At 39.8% G+C, this 27999-nt stretch overlaps 1 long non-coding RNA gene across 1 annotated transcript; it reads right to left on the reverse strand.

Annotated features, from left to right (window-relative positions):
- Nucleotides 1-2369: 2369 nt before the first annotated feature.
- On the reverse strand, nt 2370-27099 carry LOC141569181 (uncharacterized). Its single transcript, XR_012492634.2, has 4 exons — nt 27024-27099; nt 17994-18044; nt 10991-11104; nt 2370-5148 (listed from the first exon to the last, which is right to left on the reverse strand). It is a non-coding gene; the product is annotated as an uncharacterized LOC141569181 (long non-coding RNA).
- Nucleotides 27100-27999: the final 900 nt, after the last annotated feature.

A 27999-nucleotide genomic window follows, 5' to 3' on the forward strand; every position in this document is an offset into this window, starting at 1 on the left:
CCTGATACAAGTTTATGATGACATACTTCCCATCCCAGGTCTCATCTAGATTCTGAGTTCTCATTCCATTCACTGCGGTGTCCCTATGGCCTAGGAAGAGCTCTTCTTACCAGGAGTCCAAGCCTCAAATGGATGAATGGGCGCCAGCGGTGAGTAACAGTAATAAGGACATTTTCCTAAGGCAATCTGCTAAGTCCCAGTAGTCACTACCGGAGATCACAGATAGAGGTCTTTCTTTCTATATATTTTCAGATATAAAGGTTCTGTGTTATCTCTTTTGTAATTTGAGAAATACCACATATTAAGCACATGTTTGATCTTCCTGTAATTGGCTTCGATTTCCCTTCTATAAAGTGTGGCAATTGGCATGAATAATACCGGGAGTTGCCGTCCCTGCCGTGCTGCAGCCATGTGGAGGCAGCACTGTGGAGGAGAAAGAATATGTGCTTTGGGTCCACGCTGCTTTCCAGCTGGATGAACCCAACTTACTTACTCTCGGAGGCAGTTTTCACCATTTTTAAAGAGGGTTAATAATCCCAATTTGCAAGACTTTGTTAAAAAGCGTAACATTATATACCCTAATGTGCAGAATAAAATAAGCAGAAAACATCAGTACTATTAAAGTAATTAGGGATTGCTAAGTATAAGAATAATATTGTAATTATATATATAGTATATGGGGTGGGGACGAGAGAGAGAGACAGACAGAAAGACAGAGAGAGGGAGAACCAGATGGAAGACTAGGAGGAAATTAGTTATTGGAGAATAAAAGTTTGTTACATATTGAATCAGTTAAGTTAGCAAACTTAAGGAAACAGAGCTTTGCATACTGCACAGCTCTAGGGGCACCGTTCCCATCACATTCTATCTAAACAGGCTCACTACACTAATGCAGTGCACAACCTATGCAGATGTGCTCAGATGCCTGCCTTCAACTCTTTCTAGACTTGGGCTGAAGAAATGATTTTCTCCCTGAAAGTTGACAGCTTTGGCTTAGTTCCTCTCTTTATCCTCTTGAAAAGGAGCTGCCCCCCGCCCCCAAACACAGTCTTGCTTGTGCCTCATGCCTTACCTTGTACAGAGTCGTCTGTCATGTAGGGTGACCTATGGTGGACCAGTGAGTGTGCCTAATTCAGACATCTAGTGTTGTAAGTCCAACTGTCCACATATACAAGCCCTGTCCTCTGCCTCCTCTTTAGTATTAACAAAGGGAATACTTTGCCTCCTATTTGCTATTTATCTCTCAGGTAGTTCGCAGCCCAGGTCACAGCAAAAAGAACTTATTTAGCTCCTTTCAAGTAACTCTCATGTGTGAACTGTGGCCTTTGAGAAATGAGCAAAGTGTACAATTTTGTAGAACAAATTTTGTCTGGAATTGTCTGGGCTTTTGACATGGTTTGAAAAGATGGCTGTGCGCTTTGGTAGTGATTTTAAAAAAAGAAAAAAGAAAAGAATCTTGGTGATTTGCAGCCTGCGTGGCACAATGCAACTAATTTTTCAGTTTAGAATTGGCTTTATGAATGGGTGGCTTGGACAAGAGGCCAAGCTTTGAAATATTTTGACCTTAGCTGGTTACTGCTGCTTATGGTGACAGTGACAAGAATTCGGTGATTGTTTACCTAAAAGAGCACCCGAACTAAGGTCCTGGGGTCTTCTCAAACCCCAATGAAATTTGTGGACTGCCTCGGGGTGCAGCACCTCAATTTTGCCCTGTACTTAATCTATGTGTGTGGATAGCAGGGACCACAGCCCATAGAGACCACCCTCAGAGGCTTTGATAAAAAGAGGAAGCAAAGAATTTGATTGCAGACAACAGTTTGTCAACTACAGAACTTCCAGGCAACAGTGGCTGAAGACTATGTGCTGTATTTAGTCTGAAAAGGAGTGAATTCTGAAAGTGTTACACAGCACAAGGAAAGTTCTAGATTCAGGTAGGAGCTCTAGGTAGGAGACTGGATTGGCTGCTCCGATTTCAATAAGGATTCAAGGGCAAGGAGGGAAATATCAGGGCTAGAACCAGCACTGGCTTCTTCTGAGTGTCAGGCATTAAGCCACTCACCCTCCTGGTTCTCCCCACCGCCTGGTGTCACGCTGGCTCTGGGTTGCAGAATTACTTATAAGGGAGGAAATCCTCTCTAAGAAGTAAGACTTTGTAAGTCTTAAGAATTCCAAAGATAAATGAAAGAGAAACAGCCTTAGTCTGACAGGACTGAAATGCCTTCTCATAAAAGAGTATGGTGGATTCCATGCTGCTTTGTAGACACTCCATTCAATTAAGCACTTTCGCCTGAATTTTGAGGCTCAATACAGACATAGGAAAACAAGAAAAAATACCACTGTGGCCTACCAGGCAGTTTTCATAAGTGGATTTTATTAATATAGTAAATAGTGCCAAAATCAGCCTATTGCTGAGAGAGTTTTCCAACAGAGTTTAAATTCCAAGTATTAGATATGAGAAAATTGGCATCTAGTGCCATGTGTTCCAGTAAGGTCCCAACCAAGAAAGCCACCTTTGTTCAGGATGATAATAATTCTCTGCTGTGGTCTTTGGCAACACAAAGGATTGACTTGGAAACCATTTTGTCTGAGGTAACTCCTTGTTTTTCCAATTCTGCGGATATGATGCCAGTGCTGTGATAATCTTGTTTTTCCTCGTAACAAGTAAGGGACATAAAATAGTGAGGAATCTTTAAAATAGTGAAGAACATTAGAGACTCAGTGTTAAACAAATACAAGTCTAAGGTCATCAAGGAGAAAATACATTCCTTCTGATTAGCAAGGACCCAGTCTTCAAATGCTGAAAGAACACTGTCTCCACCCACGTGTTGAAAATCCTACCAACTGAGCCTGAATGGAAAACAAAACAAAACAAACAAACCAACATGCAAAAATGAGGAGTACTTTTTAATCTTTGGAATTTTAACTCAAAAGCATAAGAAAAAAAAAATGATTTCGGACCCAATTCTATGGAAATGTAATGCATTTGGACTTTAACTTGAAAAAAATTGAATCTCCTTATTTTAATAATTCCCCAGCAACGTTATAGTAGCACAGTGTTTATATTCAAATTTGGACCATCTCTCCATTGACATTTTGTTATTGGAATATAATTAGGTTATCAATCAAGCTGAAAACATTACACAACAGGCTATGTTGAGCAATGTTTTTGGGTAGAAAAATGTAGACTGGAAAATCAACGAGAGATTAAATTTTCAGCCTTGGAGTTGATTTAATTAATGTGCTTCTCTGACCCATTTTAGAGTCTTTGGTGGGGGGGAGTTATGTTAGGGACGTCGGTAGTGTTCACAGATACTCCTGAAGGGTCCCTAAAGGAGCAGTGTCAGCAGTGGGGGACGGGCTTCACATGAGTGGGGGAAGAATGGACTTGCTAAAGATTTGCTCTCCTCCCTGGGCAGGGAGAATGCAATGCTAAGAGGACACAATGTGGAGGGAGGTGGGAGGGAACTATTTCTCCCCATTCCTCCTGTTCCTTTCCTTGTGGAGTCAGATCAGTTAGTCAAACTATCCTAGCTGCTTTGTGCTCTATTACTCACTATGTCATGGAGCAGTTAATGGATAATCTGGGAGTGATCTGGGAAATAATAAACTGTACATACTTGGCACAATTCCTTTTGGAGGAATCTGAGTTCTCTTCTGTTCCTTTATGTTATACATTTTACAGTTTTCTGTTCCAAGGGTCTGATGATACCCGTAGATGGAAGCATAAGTCTTTCTAATGTGGGGAGAGGGCCAATCCCAGAGAACCTACCTGCCAGGACAAATGAGCTATATCCGCCAATCTGTGATTTGTCATTAAGAAAGTGAGGTTTTGCTTCCATGTAATCATTACCTCGTTTATTTTTGATAACTGTTTTCTTCTGCACCAGTCTGCATATATAAAAGGTATGAGGAATGTCAGTGTCTTTCAGGGTAAGAAAAGGTTCAAAACTGAGTGGAGCCTTGTCGTCTGGAATGATGTCCCTTATTGATGGGGCAGTGAGGAGAGAGACTGGAGTGGAATTAGGCCAGGATTGTGTGGGATGTGCTCTTCCCATCTGGAAATAGCTCTGAGTCAGCACCAATTGTCCCTATGTGTCAGGCTCAATTGAAACAACGTTGGGAATGGAACTGAATTCATTTAATTTCTATGTGTGACATCACCTCAAGCTGCCTTTCAGTGAGAAATAAATCCTGAGTCCGTTTCCTTGACGTTCCCTTCCCCTCTACACATTTCACTGTAGATCAAGTCCCGGAGGAGGTAAATAAAGCCTGTCCCCAGGAAGACGTCTTTGTGACAGACAGCTCATGCACCACACTTAGGAAAAGAACCTGGAAGTACCCCAGCCATCCTCATCAATCAGTGCCTTTCTGCCGGAGTCCAAACTCATCCGAAGCAACAAGAAACTCTTTGTACCTTGGAACACATGAACCACAGGCCCCGAGGGATGTAGTTTGTGAGTGAAACAAGCAAAACAAAACCTTGTATCTCTCTCTACTGGTCTGACCAGTGCAAAACAAAGCAACACTGTCACCTCTTGCAGTGTGAACATATTTATCTTAATTCAATCAAGCGTATCTCCCCAATCTTTCTGTATATCATAATACTGACAACACCCTCTGTCTGTAGCAAAGACCACTAGACCTGCAGGCTTCTGGACTCTAGTCTAGGTTTCTGTACGTACTATAGTAGCTTCCAATGAGGCCCCTAGCATGTTTACGCCTTGATTCTTTTTGTTTTGTTTTTCACATATGAGAAGCATCATTTTAGCATCATATTTGTAATTGCAAGTCATAAGACTATAGACTCTGAAGCCAGACAACCTGGGCTCAGATCCTGGCTCTGCCTTTTCAGTGTCTGAACACTGCTGGTAACCGCTTTGAGCACCGCTTGTAATTGCAGAAGTCAAACAATTTTTTACTCTCTTAAAATGCATGTACATTTTTTTGGCACCCTCTATATATTGAGTTAGGGAATTAATGTATGCAACACCCACTTGTGCCTTATTCTGTATTCTGTCAGAGACATCCAGGTTCTGTGGTCTGACCTTCACGAATGGCACTCTCTGGTTTGGCCTCTCCCAGTTCTTTTCCAGGATACATTTTACCTGGTTTTCCAGGTCCATTTCAAAAGTTATCTGTTTAATGTACCTGGTAAGGTAAGAAGATGCTATAGTTAGAAAAGGCATCACTGTTCTGACATGAGAATAATACGAGAATCGGAAACGTAGCAACTCTCTTGAGAAGTTCTGTTGGCCTGGGGCCCAGAAACGTGGAGCAGTGGCTGCCGGGGTATATGGGGTATGTGGTGGCCTGGGGAAGGCTCTGGAGGCTTCAGCCATGCCTTCAACTCTCCTTTAGCCCCCTCAGAAACTTGCTTTGATAGGAAGAACTGACAATTTCTTAATTACGAGTAGAGTTTGTAGAGCGTTGATGCAAATACTTGGCTATATTTTTATCTCTAACTCCCACTCTAAGTTACAACAATGTGCTTGATATGCAAATAGAGCATATCTTAGTGCAACCACATGTCTCGTCTTAGCTCCTTTTATAAAGGTATTTTGGAGCCACGATTGCCTGAGGATGAGAAAAAAACATTCTTTTAGCATGAGAGTCCTGACGCTATGTCTATAGATATATCAAGACAAAAGAAAATATATGTTGTTCTCGCATTATTCCTTTGACTCAGACAGGAAAGGTATTAAAACCTTCACTGTAAAAAAAAAATAAAACCCACATTGCATGAATGAGAACATGGTGTCACAGAGGTTCAATAAGTAAAAGAAAATGTGACAAGTTGAGTGCAGGGCAAAAATTTGAAACCTGTTCTAATTATTATAAACTTAGTCTTGTATTCATGGTATCTTACTGTTAATGGAAAGTCATCTGTGTAGTTGAATTTCATGGCCAAGATAATTTAGATGAAAGCATTGCAAATCCTCGTTATTAATAACCACTCATGAATATTATGACAAGAATTAGTTTTTTTGCCCTGCAGTTACAGTTGTGTTTCCATTCCAAGATGGCCTTCAATTTCTTAAACACTTTTTTGGCTGTGGAGAAAATTATCAGAAAAAAAAAAAAAAAAATACAGCTTTAGGAAAAAAAGTTTAGTAATTATAGTATTAACCCATAAGAAAGCTTCGGGCTATTAACCTGAAAGTGGGCCTTTAACCCATATACCCATAGCATAAATATCTTTTTTTAAACAGATGAAAAGTTCAAGGAGCCGAAGTCTGGAAAAGTCAATTATTCCTAAGAATTCTCTGAAGGAGAAGGGAACCAAAGCTTCTACCACTTGGGAACAATTAGATGAGCCGGAAATGGAATCTTTTTTCATTGTTTAAGTTCTAGATAGTATCAGTGTGATAATGTCCCTTTTGAGTCCATTTACATACACTGGGTGGATATTCTGTGCCAGCTACTTTTTAAAATACATGGTGTAGCCTTCTCCACAGCCATATCTTTCTGTATGATACAAACCCCACAGGCCATATTCACCAGCACAGGGTGGGCATCTGATCATCTGTCCCGAAAGATCTCTCAGGGATTTTCCAAGTGGAGCCAAGGACAGAAAATCAAATAGCAATAGCTACATTGCACGTGGCTTTGGGGTTAGCAGTCATCCCACATCCCAGAATGTCTGGAAAAGGAGAGTGTGAAACAGGCATGCAAACTCAGCAGAGACCAGAGATACATAGAGAGATCTCTGGTAGTTCTGGAGTTCCTGGCATCCTTCCAACATTTTTCCTTTCTGAATAAAATATTTCAAGTTTGAGTTCTGCCATGTTAAGTGAAAATATCTATTATTTATGCGACAATCTGGTAGGGTCAAGGAAGAAAGTACGCTGTGTGATGTGGTAAATGCAATCATAGAAAGAATCTGAGGGTACTGTGGGAGCTTAGAAGGTAATTCCCTGTTCCAGCATTGAGGAAAACAATTAACCAGAGAGATGTACCAGCTATTATTTTGTTTTGCTTTTTAATTTATTTGTTTTAACTAATTTTTGTTGTTGTTGTTGTTTTGTGGAGGAAGTCTGGAGATGTGGGTGGAAAGGCTACAGGATAGCATACTCCCAGTTTTAAGAAGAAGGAGGTACAAAGATAAACAGCTGGGAAAGTATGAGACACAAGGAAGTTAGAAATAATTTACAATGGTTAAAGCAGAGATTCATGTTGAAGAATGGGAGAAGATAATCCTTCAAGACACTTTAGCAGATCTCTTATTTGTACGTGATGCAGCTAGATTTGTATATTGGATCAAGCAAAATGGCTCACTACTTGAAGTATAAGGGATCATAAAACCATGTTATGCTGGGTTAATGGCTGATTTGTGTGACTTCATACCATTGTTTTTGCTATAACTGGACACCTGTAGTTCCATGCTGGTCTAGACTATCACGGAACATTGTCCACACATCTCGAGTCAATTCAAGTCCATCCTGGGGCATCCTAACAGTCCCAGGGTTCAGGGAGGTGGGAAACTGGGGCAGCGTTTGACCACATATCTCTATCACGTAGAGAATTTAAACCTGCAACAGGTGAGTTAAGAGCCTCAGCTCGGAGAAAAGTGTAGAGCTAGGAGAAAACACAGCCACAATACAAACTTCCCTGGGATCTATGTACCAATTCTTTGATTAATCCAGCTGAATTGTTTCTGTCAGTTGCAACTGAAAGAATATCAATTATATGCAGAGTACGAAAGAATGTACCGCTACATTTTTCCCATTGTGTGTGTGTGTGTGTGTGTGTGTGTGTGTGTTTAGGCATGGGGCAGTAACTCAGTCATGTTGCTTGCCCCAAATCAAAAGGTGAATTGCTGGCAGAGCAATCACTTGATTAGCAATTGAGAGCTATTCTATTTCAAAACGTTATATGTGTGTCATCAGTTGTATGATTATACACACAGAGGCACACATACGAGTATAATCATAAATCTGATGCAATTAATGTTATTTATGGATGACAGCTCCACTTGACTTTGGAGTGGCTACTTTTTACAGTGAGAACAGAACATATGAGAACTTTGAAATTATCTGTTTGTAGCCTCTTGGCCTGACCTGACACTAGAGCAGAGAGGGTCTTGGTCAGGTTTGGAAGCCCCAAAGTCATACACCTATCATTTTATCTGTTTCTCTTTTCAATAACCTAAGGTTTGTTTTGTTTTTCCTCTTATTCTCTATAAAATGACTCACCAGGTTTCAGGTGATTGCCTAAGCTTATTATCTAGGACATCGTATCACTGCTGGGTAGAACATTTTATTGAGAAATGTCATTTACCACATTCCGTCACTTTAAGTAGCAGATTTGGTTCCGATTTGGAAGCATTGGGGTCCCCCTCCCTTATATAAGCTGCTTATGACTTGGCAGGCTGACAAGAATGTAACATTAATAAGGTTCTGGCGATGAGGGCAGAATGTCTTAATGCTCAGCAGTAAACACCCAGCACTTACCAAAGGGATCCAACCCTCCTTTGATACTAAGGTTATGATGACAACCTACTTGTGATTTGTCCCCCAAAGATTCAAAGGGCTACCCCCCGGGCCCAGCTGTATGAAGGGGATGCAGAAAACTTCAAAATTGCGTTATGTCCTGTGGTGTATTAGGAAATACCTCAGACAGGAAGCTCAGCTAAAATTTAAGAATCTCAAATGTAAAGGATTTAGAAAAGTTGTACTTTCTGAAAGTCATGAGACTGTGGTACAGCAGGAAGAGCTGTAATTTTTGAATGAAATAGTCCTAGAATTTAAAAAACAAAAATAAAAATCTCAATTTTACGACTTTTTCTTTCTAATTCCCAGAATGTTACTTAATTTTCTGAGCATTATTTTCCATATTTGTCTTCGATTGTGGTACTCAGGAATCAAAACTTGAAGCAAAAGCTGATAGCAATTATTTCAGAAAAGCACCTGAGATCTGCGACACAGAGTGAAATCAAGAGAGATTGAGGAGGGGCAGGAGGGAGTGGTCTCAAGCTGGTCACTACTTGTCAAACTCAACGGATGGCTCCTTCATGAGGCCATTTTCCCAGCGGCAAATGAACTGCCCTTTCTTAGAACAAGTGTCTCATATGAAAAGAGCTAGAAGACATTATCCATAGAAGAAGGAATTCCTGATAGGCTCCAGTTTCCCACTGGTCCAATTAATTCCACAGGGGGTAAACTCACGTGAACCTCTGGACTGCACATGTGTGGGCGCAGAGAAAAGCCTGTCACGCCTCAGTGACAACAGGGGAGGGGCAGGCAGCACCAGGAGTGGGCTGAGTCCATGAAAATCACATTAAAGCTCATAGACTTTGTGCCTAAGTAGTAACCGGATGGAACCAGGAGCCAAGTGGCCAAGGAGACACATGAAGGCAAAAATATTTGAGGTGGTGGGAGAGATCTATCGATCTGATCTTAAAGAGTGTTCTGACAATTAAGTAGGGTAACTCCTGCAAAGGACTTGATATATGTTGGGTATTTTGTTCATGTCATGTAACCAGAATGTTCTGCTTCCCCAAATTGAGTTCCTGTGTGTCCAATTTATAGGACGTCTTCATCTTGTACTCCAACTCATTTGGGGAAAAGAAATTCTTTTTACTCACCCCTGTTTCCTTCTATGGGCAGTTAAACTGAGAGAGGGAGCCTGGAGCTGGTCTGAAGCTGATCGGAGGTCTGCAAAGAGCAGACAGCGCAAACCAGGGCCAGCAGCAGATGTCCATGTGTGAAACAAGACTGGGGCAAAGGGAGGGAGTGTGCTTTGGCTACATCCTGAATGTCCTTTGATGTCACAGAGCAGTAGGAAATGAACAAATGGGAAGGAGAATCACATCTCATTATGTCACTGGGTTACTCTGATGAACATTATTACTGGGTACTGGTGAAAGTCTAGGGGACCCGAAATGTGATTTATTTAGCAAAATGTTACGTTCATCTTCTGATTTTGAGCTGTTTCTACAGCAAATCATAATTAAATGTTTGGTAGTGACGATTTTAAATTTGGGAGGCATACTTCATCTGAAAAACCCAAATGGGAGAATTGATTGTGCAGTTTTTAAAAATTATTCTCAGAAAGAACTGAGGTTTTAAATTAAAAAATGTTAAATTAAAAGGCAAGTCATTAAGCATTATGTACATAACTTTTTGGCCTTCGCTTTTTCATCTCAAAGGCGTACAATAATATTTTACCCTCAAATTTCCTTTGACGGATAAAGAAATTGGCATGAAACCTGACTGCCACTAGGTTCAGCAATCGGAAGTTGTGAGCCTTTTCCTTTCTATCTGTCAATCTTGAAAAGGAAAGATGGTTCTGGTCTTTTCATGTGAATCTTGAGTGTATAGACATGACGCACATTTCACTTGTTGGGTGAATTACCCTCGATTTGATAAAATGAATTAAGACCATTTGGGGGAATGGATTTATGGTTGTGACTCAGTTATGATATGCATGACAAGTGTGTCTACTCAGAAATGCTCTCTTGGGGTCCACTCATTTCTCCCCAGAAGGGTGCTGGGGATGTCTCTTCTTGGGGTTCTCTCATTTTCTTCTCTGACAATATTTTGCAAGGTTTTTTTGGGGTTTTTTTTGTTTTTGTTTTTGTTTTTGGAAAAAAGAAACCATGAAGTTACTTCTTTAAATTCTTGTGACTTTCTGCAGACCGTGTCTTCTAATAAACACAGTCTTCTATTTTAGGGAGCTAATACACAGACCAGTAACGCACACATCTGGATTTCATTACTAATTCAAAAGGTGACCTTCATTGAAATTTGACACCTTCATATTTTGTCCCTCTTCCTGAAACATGAAAGTTCAAAATACCTGCCATCAAGTAATCTGGCTAGAAAAATATCACTTTGTGTCTAATCCTATTTCACTTGATTATAAATGAAAAACAAGTTCCTTCTGTACCATTTACCTACGGTGCTCATGCACATGGGGTTTCAAAAAGCAGAAGGAATGTTTGATGTATCAATAGTCTAATTCACAAATTCTGATTTTAAGGTGCACTTACTCGATACAGTGGTGTGTCTGATGTTTCAGGGAAGCGAAGTAAGGATGGAGAAGCAAATTTTATCCCGGGAAGTCTCTAGTAAAATTTCAGTTACTCTACTTCTGATGACTAATCCTGAAAAAGAAAGTAAAATGTCTAAAGATAGTTTTTAGAAATGAAAAGATGGAAAAGTATAAAGGTGGTGAAGTATAATATTTAACTACATCCAGAGAGCTTTACATTTAGACTATGTAAGAGAATATTATTGAGTGTAAAAGAAAATATTAGAATTCCCATTTATATATTTATTTTCTCAATATTTTTATTTCTGTCCTGCTTTGCTGTTGTTTTAGGCTGTACATAATATATTGGTATAATAGTCTATGTGTATAAATTATAAAAAAGTAAAGAAATACTTAATAAAATGTTTTAGCATGAATGATCTAAATTTAATAATTAAGCGTGATCAGTGAAAGTTTGGAGACCACTGAATTTAATTCAAAACAGATAGTAATATATTTTGAGAAAAATACAGTAATACCCGTGTTTCCCCGAAAATAAGACCTGCCTGGAAAATAAGCCCTAGCATGATTTTTCAGGATGACATCCCCTAAACATAAGTCCTAATGCATCTTTTGGAGAAAACCTTAATGTAAGACCCGGTCTTCTTTTGGGGGAAACACGGTATTTATTGACACTTCCTGCAGGGCAGCCATGCTGCCAAGATTCTACTTCACAGCCTCCATGTTTGCTATTCCAGTTGCCTAAAACGTCTCCCAAAACCCTCTAGGTTTCTTCAAATACTACTTTCAGTGCACTCATCACCTAACACATTTAAGCAAGATACGTAACTTGCTTCACTCATTCATTCATTCATTCACTCATTACTCATAATTGTTTACATACATCACCCTGATTTATACAGTTTTCTTTTTATCTCTTGAATTATTTTCTGATTGTAAGAGAAAAATTCCCTTTGATGAACTTTGGAAAACAGAAAATATTCTTTAAATTACTACTGTGAAATTACTTTCTCTCCCCAGTCAAGAAGTGTGTGATCTCAGGCATGTTGGCATAAATTTATTGGTAAACTAACATAACAACAGCAAACAGTTATATTGTACTTATTCTGTGGCTACACTTTACCTATAAAGCTCATTTTACCATCACTACAAATACAATATGCCGCTGTATTTCCATTTAACAACAGTGGAAACTGAGGCAAAGGGGTATTGAGTAACTTGCCCAAATTCACACGACTAGTGTAGTACTTAGCCCTGGACTAGGATTGGGGGATTAATAATGATATGTCAGCTGCATCATCACCTATCCCTAAAAATTAAAACTTTGGAATATCTGATTATTCCATTAATTAATAAATGAACTAATGAATAGATAATCACTTGAGTAATTAACAAAAGAGTTAAAGTACAATGCATGCTACATAATCAAATGCTGTCTTTGCGGTTACTGAAGCGAAATGCTTTGAAACCTGCACAGAAAAAAATATAGAGTAGAATTGGTATTTGAGCTTTAGGAAAGACAAAGCAATGCAATTAATTCAACACATACATATTATTCACATAATGCTTGAGAGCCATTAGACTAGGTCCTGGGGATAGAGAAAAAAATGTGGCATTATTTGCTGGCCTCAACATCTTTCTAGTGGGAGAGAAAGATTTGTAAACAAATAATTGCAAAAGGGTTTGGTTTAGGCAATAATAGAATACAAAGGAGACCGGACAAGTGTTTTAGAAGAGAAAGGCAAGGCTGAGTGTTTTTCTGAATGTTGACAGAAAATTCATATGGATATCATTTGTAATTCCATTCAAATTACCATTCATTGAAAAGAGCCCTGGCGACAATGTCCTTGCTTTACAACTGTGGGATTTTTTAAACTTCACTGAACATTGCAACTAAATGCTGTACATTGCATCCCGTACATAGGAAATGGACCTTAGCTCTATTTTCTGTTTTTCTGAAGCCAAATGATATGTATGCCATTAGAGTAAATCAGCCCTCTAGGATTATTTCTTTAACTAGAAAAATATGCAGATGCCAAATTTTCACAAGGACATTATCAACAAAAACTGCTGATCTCTTTTCACAATATGTATCCATTCCAGGAAATCTGCACCAACTGCAAAAATAGGATGTCTGTTCTAAAATATGCATTTTTGTAACCATCCAGATCTCCCCTTCCAGACCTCCTCATGCATATTTGAATAGTATTCGTCCTCTAAGAGGGTGGGAGCTTATTTGAAATTTAACATATTAAGTTGAGCTGTGTCTGAAGGACCCAGAACAAATGTTAAGTGTAACGCAAGTCTAGCAGCACAATGACTTGCTTAATGAGTGAGAATTTGTGCCCAGCAACGCATGCCCGTGACGGATGGAAGAGTTCAACATTTACAATGCAGTTTGCAGATGATACCATTACAACAGAAAATATTTAGACAGGTCTAGAAAGCAAAAGGTTTTTTACAAGTCATCAAAAATTGAAGTGGAATGAGGATTCACAAGGTCCAGAAATTAAAATTAAGAACTCTGAATATCCTCAGACAACAGAGCTGCCAGGGACAGGCTGAGAGTGGTATAGAAAAGAATTATTGCTGACAAGCCATCCTGTCAAGTGCTGTGCTAGGATTACTTTTCTGTGTTTAAAGTAAGTCGGTCCTCCTTTGAATCCATGATGCTCATTTTCAAATCAATTATGTAGCATGTAGGAGAGGTGGAGATACAGAAGGAGAATGACATTCCTGAGCTACTACTAGGGATCACACAAAGTCCCCAGCTCTTGACAATACCGTGAGTAAGAAGTGGACGCTGCTATCAAAGGAAAGAAGAAATCTGAAGACACTGTGATTTTATACACACAGAGTAATCATGTACTATGTTACCTATGACTTGCATGTTTGTAATGTATGTTAGCATAATATAGGTATGTGATGCCAGATAGGTCATAATTGTATTTTTATTGCTGGGCAAATTCATTGAGTGGACCTTGTTTTGCAGACCTACTGATGAGAAAACAACCCATAAATAAATCAGATGCTGGCACAGTTACCTGAGAGTTTGCCTCTCAAGATAGCAGGACCAACCAGGACTTTTATTTTAAGTTCAAGGGCTATGCCATATCCTGGATTATGTACAGTTTTAGAATATGTTGGCTTAAGCTTATTTTTTCTTGATCGAGTCTGGAACTCGGACATCACACACTCAGCCCATTTTGGAAAGTGTTCCCCTTAACTGTTACCAAACCTGGTGAGTTTCACCAGTTCTTTTAGTTTTGCCACCTTCAGAAGTGCCATTTTTTTTTTTTTTTTTTTTTTTTTTTTAAATAAGTGTTCAGAACACCTGCTTTTCAGAATGGTACCAAATTCACTGGTTGGCAGAGTCCCCTTTTGGCAGCCCCCTTTCTGATTATGCTCAGTCTAATTCTAAAACGCTTATATTAATAGCTCACCAACCAGTACAGGGAAGACCCCTGGGGCCTAAGTGAGAGTGGCCTCACCAACCCAGAAACACTTATAGACAGAGGGAAGTTTATAAAGGTATGGGATCCTAACCAGCGCTGTGCTTATGGGTTCTTTCTGTCCTGAATGCGCGAGTTTATTTATGGCTGGCTTAGACTGTAACTGCGCCCCTACAGACGAGACCTCTCCTTTAATTGCTCCCCCACCCACCCCTAACACTAGCTGAACCATAGCTTCTATAATCTGTTTGTTCTGTTGTAACTCCAAGTTGCTTGGAACTCCAAGATCCTAAGCACAAGACTCAATACATTTGCAACAGGGTCTTGAATCAACAACCTGTGATCTGTCTGTTTCTCTAACAATCTTAGAGAAACTATAGATACCACCTTAACATTATGCCTTTGCTCTTCCTCGTAGAAGACAGTAAAGAGGAAAAAGAACAGGGTTGCTTTGCAGAAAAGAAGGAGGATCAACACCAGCCCTGGGGACATGTGCTCATCCCATGACGTCTCCAAGTCTGCATACTGAGTTTTTTCAAGGAACTGGAACCACAGAAATTACCCTACCTGCCCCTCCCGTTCCTTTTGGTGCTCCAAAGGTACATGGACTTCATTTCTGTAGCATGCACTCTGCTTTAACCCATGCTAGCTCTGTGTAGCCAGATAAAGCTATCACTCACTTGCATTCTTTCCCCAGATCTTCCTGCCTATACATATTCTGCATGTCCGCCCCTTTCAATCGTTAAACCCTTAGGACATTAGCTTCTGGTCAACACTGAAGTCATTTAAGAATAAAGCTTCAGGTCTATCAACCATGACTAGGATATAATAACAAAACCTCAAACAATGAGTAAGGATTCAGTACAACAAAGCTGACACCTCGGCCTCAGTTATGTTTCAGCTCTAGACTCATGGCAGCAGAACAACCCCAAGGACCACATCCCCTGGAAACCTGACCAAACAATGTCATGGCTGACGCCAGGACCTGAAGCCATGACCAACTGCTCCCTGCCTTAGCCCCAGCCAATCCGTGGAGTCCCCCAGCCCCAGCTCCCACAGCGACCATGGTTCATGATTTTCCCCTTATGTAACCCAGCCATCAGGGAGAGGCCATCAGGGAGCCAGGTTTCTGAGAACACTAGCTCACCTGTGTCTAAGGACTTGGCGACAGCTCCTTAAATAAACCGTTACTTTCTTTGCTGCAAATTCCTGCTCGTGCTTTCTTTTGGCCTGGGCGCACGCAGGCAAGCAGACCCCTTTGGGTTTGCCATAACAAAAACACCTAACGCAATCCAAGGAGCTAGATGGATTTGAGGCGTTTCTACGTCTTCCATCTTCTCAGCTGGAGCCTCTCAGTCAATAAACCTTTTCTTGCTCCAAACTCTGACATTTTAGATTTTGGCTTTGTGAAGTGCCAGGCACATGAACGGACTTTAGTAACAAGGATTTGGCAAACCAGTTGGGCCCCAAACCAACATTTGCCTAAACTCAGTCCATTGCAGTCTCCCTGGTGCCCTTTTACCTGTCTTTTCTGTCTATGTAAACATCTTTATTTACTTCTCAAACAGATAAAAAGGGAGAGGGGGTGTGGGCAAATCAATATACCCTCCTTCCAGTTTTTCAATGCGAAAAATGCACTAAATTAAATCCTTAGGAAATATAAAAGGAGTCCTACACTAACCAAAACCTTTCTTTTGTCATGTTTCCTCAAACATTCAGGCCTTGGTCTTGAGACTGAAGAGACAGATTGTTTGGATAATAAGAGGATCCTTATAGGACAGTGGTTATAACGTGCCTTCACTTTACAGAAGAAGGAAGATTTTAAGACGAACAGGGGAGGCAAGAGGAAATGCATGATCAAACTCTGCACTTTTTAAAAACTTTACCAGTAATTCAAAGTTTTCTCATGTCCTTCGGTGGCTTTCCCTGTAACTCAGCACCCTGGTCCCCTATTGCAGCCGTAAGTATAACTCCGTAAGCAATTCAAGGGTCAGAGAAGCTCGTTTCTCATGAAGGCATCTTAAAGGCTAACATATATTCATTTAGTTTTGTTCCAATTTCAGTTTCCTTCTGGGTTTCAGTTCAACTTCTAATATTTCTATGAGTGTCTCTACAATGAGTCAAGTGAAGAAGACAGAAAACTATGCACGTTGTTCAAAGAAAATGAAGAGCACTTACTTCGATTATCTGCGTGTACGGGATACTTGCACACATATTTTTTTTAAATGGGTGTCTTATCGAAATGATGTAGACATGTATATTTTCAGTTAAGTATTTCTTGTGTTTGAGAGAACCATTAAAGTACATAAAAATTCATAGGGAGCTCTGAAGATCTAGGTTTAAACACCAACCGTCATAAGAGGCACATGCTTTTGAGAAAGCCAGTTAACCTCTCTGAATGCCACGTTCTTTTTCTTTAACTCCTCTCCCACCCAAGCCAGGCTTTCATGGAACTATCAACAGTGTGCCCAGAAATAAGGCCAGTTCAACTCCTGGAACTCCAGGAAGCACCCTCACCGACCGGTCACCAAACATAAAATGGGACCACCATGCTCTGTAGCCTTTCCCATTGTCTCCTGTGGCTGCGGAAAGACTGTCCCTCTGTACTCAGGAGGGGCTCTGAATCCTCTCTCCCCCTTCTCTTTCTTCTTCTTCTTCTTCTAATTCTTCTAATTCTCCTTCTTCCTCATCCATCTCTTCCTCTTCCTCTTCCTCTTCCTCTTCCTCTTCCTCTTCCTCTCCTTCTCCTCTCCTCTTCCTCCTCCTCCTCCCCCCTCCCTCTCGCCCTCCTCTTTCTTCTTCCTGTATACTTAAGGACACATACCTATCCTTCACACCATTTTAATTTCACATTGCAAATTTTAATATGCTGTGTTTTCATTGTAATTCCGATCAATGTATTTTGCAGTTTGCATTGTCATTTTGTCTTTATCTCATTAGATTTTAAAATAATACATTTCAATTTGCTTTTTTAATTTCTATTTCAGTTTCATTATGCTTAGAGGACATGATCCATGGGATTTTTATTTTTAGAACATAAAAGAGGCCTATTTCACAGTGATGCGTGTGACCAAAATTTATAAATATGCTTAAAGAACAAATATGCTTTATTCTTTGTGTGAAAAAAATATATATTTCTCTTTCCCACTTCGTCAATATTAGGTCTAGCACTTGTATTTTAATATTTATATTTTTAATATTCTTACTTATTATTTTGTTGTTTGATCTAACCATTCCTGACAAAGTCAAAGTTAGAAATTGTGGCCTTCATCATGTCCTAATGATCCTAGAAAACATTCCTTTGTAAATTATCTTTATATGTACATTTTAAATTTTTTTTAGAATTGAAAATATGACAAAAAGGGGAAAATGTGTTTTATTTATTTCTTTTACAGCATGATTTGAATTTTTAAAGTATAGTTTGAGTAGAACCCCTTGGCCTTCTCCGGTTTGACAAGGAGGATATAAACTTTTGTGTTTATTTTAAGCCAAGAGGAGGAACTTTAGAGTCCAATATTCCAGAGTTTCAACCCCAGCTCATCCGCTTACCTATGAGACTTGGTCATATCACCTCACCACTGAGCTTCCTACTGTTTTCATCTGTAAAATGGGAAGAAAAGTAATTGCCTCAGACATTTATTATAAAGATTAGTAAGTTAATATACGAACAATTTCTAGTATATTTGCTGGCCCAAATAAGTGCCATTTCATTTACAACTACTATTGTGATTTTACCAATAGTTTTATAATCGAGAAACAAGTTACCAGCAATTTCATGATATCTTGTTTTTATAGCTATTGTCCATTTTATTCACACAGGAAATCTAGGGAAGTAGGAAGAATCACAATTTGTATCCAGATTCACAGGTGAGAAGCCTGGGATGCTTCCAGATGAAGTGGTTTTTCAAGGTCACTTAAATAATCCATGAACAATCAGACCTTCAAATGGGATCATTTGACTTCGAACTTGGTGTTTTTATTCCAACTTACTATATTTTAGTTCATTGCGGTTATTTGTCTTTTGCATTAGTACCCTGAAGGTACTTGGGGGAAAAACACAAATGAAATATGTAAAAGCATTAAAAAGTAATTGAAAAACTGAGGTCAAAGAGGACAAGCTCTGAAGAACAATACACTGATTCAGAGAAATGAAGGGGCAAGTCTAGTGACTGCTCTGGGAGGTGGGCAAAGAAGCACATAAAATGCAGGCACAAGAGGTCAAGCTTAAAATAATAAATGCCCGTGAGGCTGATTCCTCATTATTACCATTGTTTAAACAAAGACCCACAGCTGCTGCCTGTATCTTTGACACAAAGCACATACTTCTTTATTTGTCTGTTGTGAATTTCACTAAAAGGGTTGCTGTTAAATAACATTGTTAAAAGAAATAAGCATGGGGGAAAGGACATTGAACAGAGCTCAGATGTGTTCATAAATTTGTTAGATTAATAACTCAGTGTCTTCAGTTCCCCACATTTTTCTCCCAAAATACTAAAACTAAAAAAAAATAAAATAAAAAAAAATTAAACAATGTTTGCTACAGATACGATATGAAATATCAGCTTACAGTATTCCATTTTGTAAGGGCCTCCCGATAAGAGAATTGGTGTGAGTGGAGAAGGAAGAGGAAAGAAATTAGCGGTCATTTTTAACATCAAATCCTCTGCCAAGCACTTTACACATCTTACTCAATACGATTCTTAGAACAACCTTATGAAGTACATATTTTCCCCTGTAAAAGGGTTGATAAACTATGGTTCATGGACCAAATCCAGCCTGATACCTCTTTTTATAAATAAAGTTTTATTAAAACACAACTACACTCATTCACTTAAATCTAGTCAATTCAATGGTCATTTTTGAGGAATCAAGGCAGGGTTGAGTAGTTGCAAAGTGAATAAATGGCCAGAAAAGCCTAACACAGCAAGATAGCTGAGCACTGGATAAGGAAACTGAGACTCAGTGAGAAGTATTGGTATGTTCTAGGTCAGGTAGCTCTTGGCCTCCTATTTTTCCCAGATCAACATGAGAAGAAACAGACTTCTCAGGGCAAGCAAGATGCACATCTGAAAAGGTACCATTTCACATGCATTTGGGAACATAATTTCATCTTAGGGAAAACAATGCTGACATGGGGAAAGTTTGCAGTTCAGAATCTGAAGAAGTAATATGAGAACCAGGTTCTCTCATACTTGTCAGTACCTCCTAACTTATGAAGTGAAAATTAAATGAAGGAATGTCAGTAGTTATGTTCCGTGAACTAGGAAAGAAACAAAGATATGTGTAATACCTTTCAGTGCCAAGTCAAAATTCTGCTTCCTTGCTAAAAAGTTTGTTTCCTCTCGTAGGATTTCCTTTCAAATATGCTGGCTCTTTGAGGATTTCTTTTTCCTTCAATTTCCTGTTGCCCTACCCCGACAGGAGGGGTGAAGAAAAGTTGCTGACTTCAGCCTTCAGGCCAATAAAGAGGAAGAGGGCATGGTAAGCAAGAGGAAACATCTGGCCATAGAAATGTGAATTTGTGAACCAAGGGTGGGTCTCTTAAAAAGTTCCAGCTAATAATTGCCTGGCATGGTCACATAATCTCCCACTGCTTTGAGGTTTTTGGATTTTCACCCCATTAGATCATAAAGTCAAAAAGTCATGCAATCATCAAGTTAAAAAAAGTAATATTATATAGTGAGAAAAAGCCCACAACTGTTCACTCAAAAACATGGTTTCAAGCCCTGCTTCCATAGCAAACATACATGTGACTGTGCCACCAGCAAAACCTCAGATTCTCGATTTGATAATGGGGGCACATTTTGCACCACCTGCCCCACAGGGTTACCGTAAGGATCAAAATAGATAAAACATGTGGAAATGCTTTTAAACTACAGTGGTACCTTGGTTTTTTAACGTAAGCCATGAGTTCTGAAACGTTCAAAAACAGGCGACAGCTAGGCCTCAGGATCTTGCACTTAGCAGGAGTCGCGTGACATGTTTGACTTTCGAGGCGTGTTTGAAAACGAAGCATTTACTTCCGGGTTTATGGCGTTCATAAACCAAAATGTCCGTCAATGGAGATGTTCGAAAACTGAGGCGCCACTGTATTAGAAACTACACAAAGTGAAAATTCTCAGTATCACTAAGATGACAATGGTGATGCTGACAATGAAAACGGCACAGATGACCAACCCAGGACTTTATTTGAAAGAGAAAGAGGGTAGGTGCTGTTAAAAATTCTGCTAGGCCAACCCTTCAGACCAGCACGATATGGCCACAGCCACCTTCTTAAGCTTCAACTTCAGACCTTATTTCATTTCCAAGCAGCATAGCTTGGTCTGTGATGGGAGAGGGAGAATTTATGGTGTCTCAGTAACATGGCTGATACAAGAAAGGCACAACTTGGGAAGAAAGTGGAAGAGGGGGACAAACGGAGGAATTAAGTCCTACAGCCCTCCCATCACTGGTCTCTTACTGGAGAGTCATTTCTGACCAATTAAGGCTACCTGTATATGTCCCCCAGGCCCCTTGAATCGATTGTCTCAAGCCCAGCTTTTCCTTCCCACAAATTCCTCCCTCTTTTAAATATCTCTTCCTTACTTAGGAAGTTATACCAAAATACACTTTCCCATTAATTGCTCCATATTTTTATCTGGCAGAAAATGTGATGCATCTAAAACTCATTAAAATCTGCCACTTTTTCAAGCCCACTTCCATTGATTCTGTCCAGATCTTTATCATATTTTACTTATTACAATAGTCTTTATCTGGTTTCTCAGCTTCCAGTCTTCACTACTCCACCTTCCCCAACTTCTCTGTCTCCCTCACGCCCCTTAGGGCTTTCGAGCGTAATGATTCCCCATCACCTTTTCTCTCACACTTGCACAGGATGGTGTAACAGGTGCTAATATCGCAGCACTTGAACTCTGTAATGTACCTGGATGTTTGCTGCACATTCATACACTACACTAGACCACAGAAGCCACCGAAATTAGTGCTGTGAATTACACAGTGTCTGGCACAGAACACAGACTCAGTAGGTTACCCCTGAACAGAAGGTTGAGAGGTCCCATTTTTATAAGTATTTACAATGCAGCTAGCAACATGTAGCTGCTTCGGCACCCCACCATTTGCAAAAAAGAACAAATATTCTTTAGGGGCCCCTTAACCTCCTCTCAGATTTTGTCATGCTAAAAATCTTCTAGGTATCTGATTATTTATTTTTTTCAATTTGTGCATCTGGGAAGTATCGTATCTGACTGATTTGCTAGGACAGTCCTGATTTCAAAAAGCACATTGCATACCATGAACCACTATTGACATGGGAAATCTCTAATATCTCATTCAATGGATCACAAACTCATCTGTGAGACAACGCCACTGGAAATCAGGGTCCCCGTAGAATTATGTGCTATAATGGACTTTTCATATATTTAAATTCATCATATAAAAAGAAAGTATTTATTATCAGAAAATACACAAATACAATACAAAAGTCATATTGTTATAATAGGATCTAAGGAGAAAGGAGCTGGAGGAATCTTTTCTTTTTTATTAAATCTATTGGGGTGACAATGGTTAGTAAAATTACATAGGTTTCAAGTATACAGTTGTATAATACATCATATATATATTTGTGTGCTCACCACCCAGAGTCAGTTCTACTTCCATCACCATATACCGGGGGTGCCAAAAATGGGTACAATGGGTACAAGTGGACACTTTGGTCAACGTTGCTCAAGCAGTAGTTCAGTGTGATCAGAAGTATCTGGACATTTATGGTAACCACTTTGAGCACCTCTTGTAATTGCAGAAGTCAAACGTGACTTGTATTCTTCTTCTGTTATCAGTATATATTGAGTATTACAATTTTAACCGTTTTTTTCCTTTCTTAAATGTGTCTACATTTGTTGGCACCCTCTGTATTTGGCCCTCTTTACCCTCTTCTACCACCCTCCCTCACTCATATGTGTGATATGAAACTGGAAGCAACAAAGGAAGAAGACAAACAAAAACTCATAGACACAGACAATGGTTTAGTGGTTACGAGAGGGGAAGGGGGAATCTTTTCAGTGAAGTTTCTACTATTTTTTATTTTGTTTTTGTTGATGTCTGCTTACTCACTCCATGTGCACTCAGTTTACTTTTTGTTGATTCTTCACTGGAGCTAACCTTATTAGAAAGACATTAAAGGAGAAAGTCTCAAAATTGAGAAAATTCCACAACTTAACTTCTTTCTCCATAAATTTGGAAAAGATTTATATGACTGAATACCTTGTTCCTACATTTCCCAGGAATAGTATTTATGATTTGTTTGGGCCAAAATCTTCCTTTTAAAAGATGAGAACATTTTAAAAAATAAGATTTATTGCATGATTATCACACACTAAAAACTAAGAATTGAATTTTATGTCACACTTAGAGGAAAACTCTTGCCTTTTTTTTTTCTTCCTCCAAATTTGTACATAATAGAGATGGCACTGAGAGATCTGGGGAAAATAAACAACAGCAATATTATCCAGACACAAAGATGGACATTATTTGCCCGCCACATACAGCAGCACTGTAAGTAGAACGAATTCAGTCATTGGCACAGGACAGGGTGACTAAGGTTACTGGAGGATGTGACACAGGGAGGGGTTCTGCATTCCTGGAAGAATATTTAGGGTGAGAAGGAAAACAGACAAGAAAGGTCATGATAGGTTGCCATATATTGTGATTAAATCTTGATAAGGTGAAAAACAGGCCACATCAGTAATTCTGAAGAACTCAGGCTGTGATGTTAGAGGTGGGGTTGAATCACAGCTCTGCTGCTTACAACTGAGCTGTATTAGGCATGTCAATTCACCGTCACCCTTCCTTGTGTTAACATTCACTTCAGTGATAATAATAATAATAATAATAATAGTTTTTAATATGTATGCATATATATATATATATAATTTTAGGATCAAATGAATCAAAATTGTTTTATAGATAAAATTGTTAGTAGCTACTCAAATGTTGACTCCAACAAACATGGCGACTCCCAGAGTGACGAGATCTAGCATATGATTGATCTTCATTTTTTTCATGCTAATATTTTACACATAAAATTCTGTAAATCAGGTCGGCACTTAAATATACGATAAACCCATTGCAGACACAGCCCCACTGGTGATGTGAATTAGACCAGATCTAAGGACTAGGAGATTCCAGATACGCCTTCTTGGATATGGAAGAGCCACAACTAGCTGTCACTTTCATTAGCACTACATCTGAACTTTATGTCCATTACACACTACAGTCTTTGCTTTAAGCAGTGCGACAATCCTTTTACTGAAAGTTAGATCGATATAACTATTGTTTTCTTCCAGCATCTTTCTTCTGTGTATTATTCAAGTTGCACCAGCTCAGGGAATCATCAAACAACAGAGAACACTAAGTACACACACTAATGTGTCCCCTGCTGCCCTTTGAAGGTTTTATACCTGTAATCTGTGTTGTTTCAAATTAAGTGTCCTCATTTCACCGTAGATGCCTGTCCTGCAACATGTGTAGGTGTGTAAACAGGAAGGAAGGAACCACCTTTTCTGATCTACTTACGGGGTCCTTGCATTGTGTTTTCTCTCCCTCAAGTTTAAAGATACTCAATGAATAACAGACAAACATTCTTGGTCTATTGGCCTGAATAGGAAGGAAAGACTGGATTGTCGCCATAGGAAAGAGGTACTAGGTTTTCAAAATAACATTCAGTAGGAACAGTTGGCACGCAGGGATGAGCGAAGGATTGAAAGACGCCAGACCTGGACTCACATCACGGTTCCAACTTGTGTAAGATGCATGTTCTCTAAACCATTGAGCACTATGTAGACAGTGGTTATTATTGTTATGACTTGTTTATTACTTCTATAGGAAAAAGAGTGCTGGGAGTTATAACTAAGAATTTTAGTCCCTTTATAATTCCATACACAATATGATGGAAACACTTAAGTATTAAAATTAAGGATCATACATATTCAGGAGGGTTTATTTGTATGCTTTATATACAACAAAAAAATATATATGTGTGTGTGTGTGTGTGTGTGTGTGTGTGTATTCAGAGCAAATAATATGGTCACTAAAATTGGTTCCTATTTTAAACACTAAAAAATACATATCAACCCAGCATGTAAAAGAGCTGTATTAAATAAAATCTTTCTAGCTACATAATATCTAGAGAATATTATGTACACACACACACACACACACACACACACACACACACACAGGAAATAGCATCAAAAAGAAACTGAAATTAACACATTAATGAGTTCAGATGAAGGTGAAATTTCCCCTAACACAAGGGGGTAGGTTAAGTACTAGGGAGTCTGGAGCCTTCTTAGGTCTACAGCCTGAGGCCTGGCCACTCTCAGAGGGTCCCCTATTTCCAGGAGAAATTTAAGTGCAACAGACGAGATGCCAGGCCCACATTCTCCTGTATGGTGGGGATATTTTCAGATCAATGCTCTGTCCCTTCTTCCCCAGGGCAGAGAACAACTTCTGTTTCTGAAATCCCCCAGCAGCCCGGCTAGCCTGGCTCTGGGTCTCGATGTGGAACATGGCACTTACCATAAAGTGACAGCTGCCCCCCCCACCCATGGATGGTGAGGTCTTATATTCCTCAGGACTGTACACACAGATGAATGGGGACAATTCTTCGCTACATGGAGTGTCCTTTCACTTCTCTTCCTCCCACTGTCAAATTCTGGAATTTTTATTTAAAGCTCTCACACTTTTCCTAATGCTCCCTGTGGGGAGCCATCCCATGTAGAAAACCTCCAGGCTTTCAGCCAGTTGTTGCTGAGGTTGGATTTTGAAGAGGAATCTGAGGACCCCTTTCTCATCTCTGAACTGATTAGAAGCAAAATAAGGTTTTCATGGTCAAAAGATGAAGGGCTGTGTAGTGGGCACCTGACATTTAATTGGTTGCTCAAAACGTAAACCCCTTGGCTATGCATACATAATCCCCACCTGTCATTATAAGTTAACAGGGGCTCAGATTTCACTTTCCAAACTCCCAGGTAAATGAGTGTAAAGGTCTGCAACTCACTCACCAGCCCAGAAATCTGGCGTCAGCAATGGGAGTGAAGATTTTTATTTTCTGGTGGGCAGTGGGCTGAGCAGGACTGTCAAATAGCCAAGGGTAGCCCACCACACAGTGGGGGTCTCACAGGTCCCCCTAGACTAGTTCTATAACCCTACCTGCACTGTGGTCTGGCTGATGCTCCGCCCTTCATTTCTACCATTTTCTGTGTCTGGTTCTCCAGTCTTCCTGAAAAATCGATGAATCTCTCTCTGTCTTTTCAGTAAATACTGTTTTCTGCTTAAAGTAGCTCTAGTTGGTTTGTGTTATGGACTGCATGTCTCCCTTCCCCACAGTTCATATGTTGAAACCCTACCTGCCAGTGGGATCGTATTAGGAGGGGTGGCCTTTGGGAGGAGATTAGGTCATGAGGGTAGAGCTCTCATAACAGGATTAGCGCCTTTGTAAGTACAGATGCCAGAGATCTCTCCCTATGTCTCTCTGTCTCTCTCAATTACTCTCAGCCAGGTGAGGCTACAACCAAAAGACAGCCATCTGCACACTAGGAAGAGAACCCTCACCAGTACCAGATCTGCTGGTACCTGGCTCGTGGACTTTCCAGCCTCCAGGACTGTGAGAGGCACATGTATACGCCTTCCAAATTATGGTATTCTGTTATAGCCACCTACCCAAAAGGACTAAGGCCATTTGTATTGTTTCAGTCTAAAGCCCTGCGTGGTGTGACAGTTGATGATTTCTAAGCCACTGAATGAAAGGGGTCCATCATGGTGGACTGCACGTGCTGGGGGTTAGTAGATTGTTTTCCCACAGAGGCACTCCTTCTAATTATTTAGTCACCATTGGCTGTGCAACAATACGTGCCAGGAACTGTGCTAGGTGTTGGGAATGCAAAAATAACCCAGAACCAGTTCATGTCAAGTTGCTCACCATCTCCTAAAAGGGGGGATGATAAGGAAATGTTTACACTCATGTGCCAGGTGCTAAGACAGAGCTATAGCCCAGCATTTTTATAAATTGCGAATCCTAGTCTTTTGTTGGCAATATGTATTACAAAGAAATGGCTATATCCTTATTTTCATTTTTTTATGGTGTCTTTGATATAGACTTCATTACCTTCTCATTTGTGTATCTGTATCATGGGTGAAATATTCTCCTTCTGAAATCCGAATTATTAAAATACTTACCTATATATAATTTTTTTCTCAAAGTCTTGTGTTTTTTATTAGTGTACTTTTCATTTATTTAAGTTAGTGAACATTTTTCCTGAATCTGTTGAAGGGATTTTTATGATGCATCCCCTTTAATGAATTAATGAGGTGAATTATTTTAAAATATTTTCTAATTTTAAGCCATATCAGCATTCCGGGAATGTACCCAAATCAGTTTTGATTTCGTTCATATATCACTGGAATAAATTGGCTGATATCTTGTTGAAAATTCTTACATCTATGTTCATCAGTGAGATTGCTCTATAACTTTTATTCATCACCTCTCTTTAACTCTTACCTTGATTGTTTACTGGAACTTACCTGTAAAATTTTCTGAGCAAGGTGCCATTTTCTTGTGGATGGATTTAGCCATTTCTTTCTTGAGAATCACTGTGCTGTAATAGTCATGTATTTTCAATTAAAAAGAAACACATTAATTAATGCCATTCATTATTCTATGCCGCCCCTCCACACACACACACACACACACACACACACACACACACACACACCATCCCTATTCTTCACTCTAATTCTTCTGACATTCCTTCCTCTCTGTGACCCTTTTAGGCATATCAGTTTTACATAGCTGTCTGAACTGATCCTGTCCCAAATGGCTTTCTTAAAGAAGTTTCAAGGGCTCTAGAGAATGGAGCATATCAGGGGTCAGGAAATGGCCCTTTAATATTCCAGGGCATTGAATGCTCCAGTTCAACTAAAATACCCACCACCTAGTTCCTTAGTCCCTTGGGGGAATGTTAGGTCTTTCCCGCAAAATCATTTGCCAAGCATTGAAAGAGCACTCAGGATATGCCAGGCTGAGGCCAGGAGCAGGGTAAGTGAAACAAAGCCCATGCCCTCTGCCCTCCCCCACGGGGTGTCAGTCTTTTCAGGAGGTGGACACTCTATACGCAAATGATTAGAGCCATGAGATACGTGTGGTGATAAGAACCAAGGAACGCAGACAAGGTGATACCTAAATGTCCAGGGATGGAAGGGAGTCGCTGTGGAGCCAGCTGGTCCCTCTAGGTCTTGGAGGAACAACTATTTGTCCAGGAGTTTATCCCACTTTCAGCACTTAGTCCCCAAACCTGGGACCTCCTCAGTCTGGCAAACCAGATGAGCTCGTCACCCGGTCTAGATCTTAAGTGCCCAGTTCTATACCCAGACAGAGTGAGAATCAAACATGCTATCTTTAATTAGTTGTCCTGAATAACCACAGGCAGTAGATTTCATCAGGCGGAGGGAGTAGAGATGGCGGGGTGTTCCGATGGCAGATACAGGTGAGCTCGTGGCA

Source organism: Rhinolophus sinicus, chromosome 1, assembly GCF_057876585.1.
Source record: "Rhinolophus sinicus isolate RSI-liver-muscle chromosome 1, RSI-T2T, whole genome shotgun sequence".
In the NCBI taxonomy this organism is placed as follows: Eukaryota; Metazoa; Chordata; class Mammalia; order Chiroptera; family Rhinolophidae; genus Rhinolophus; species Rhinolophus sinicus.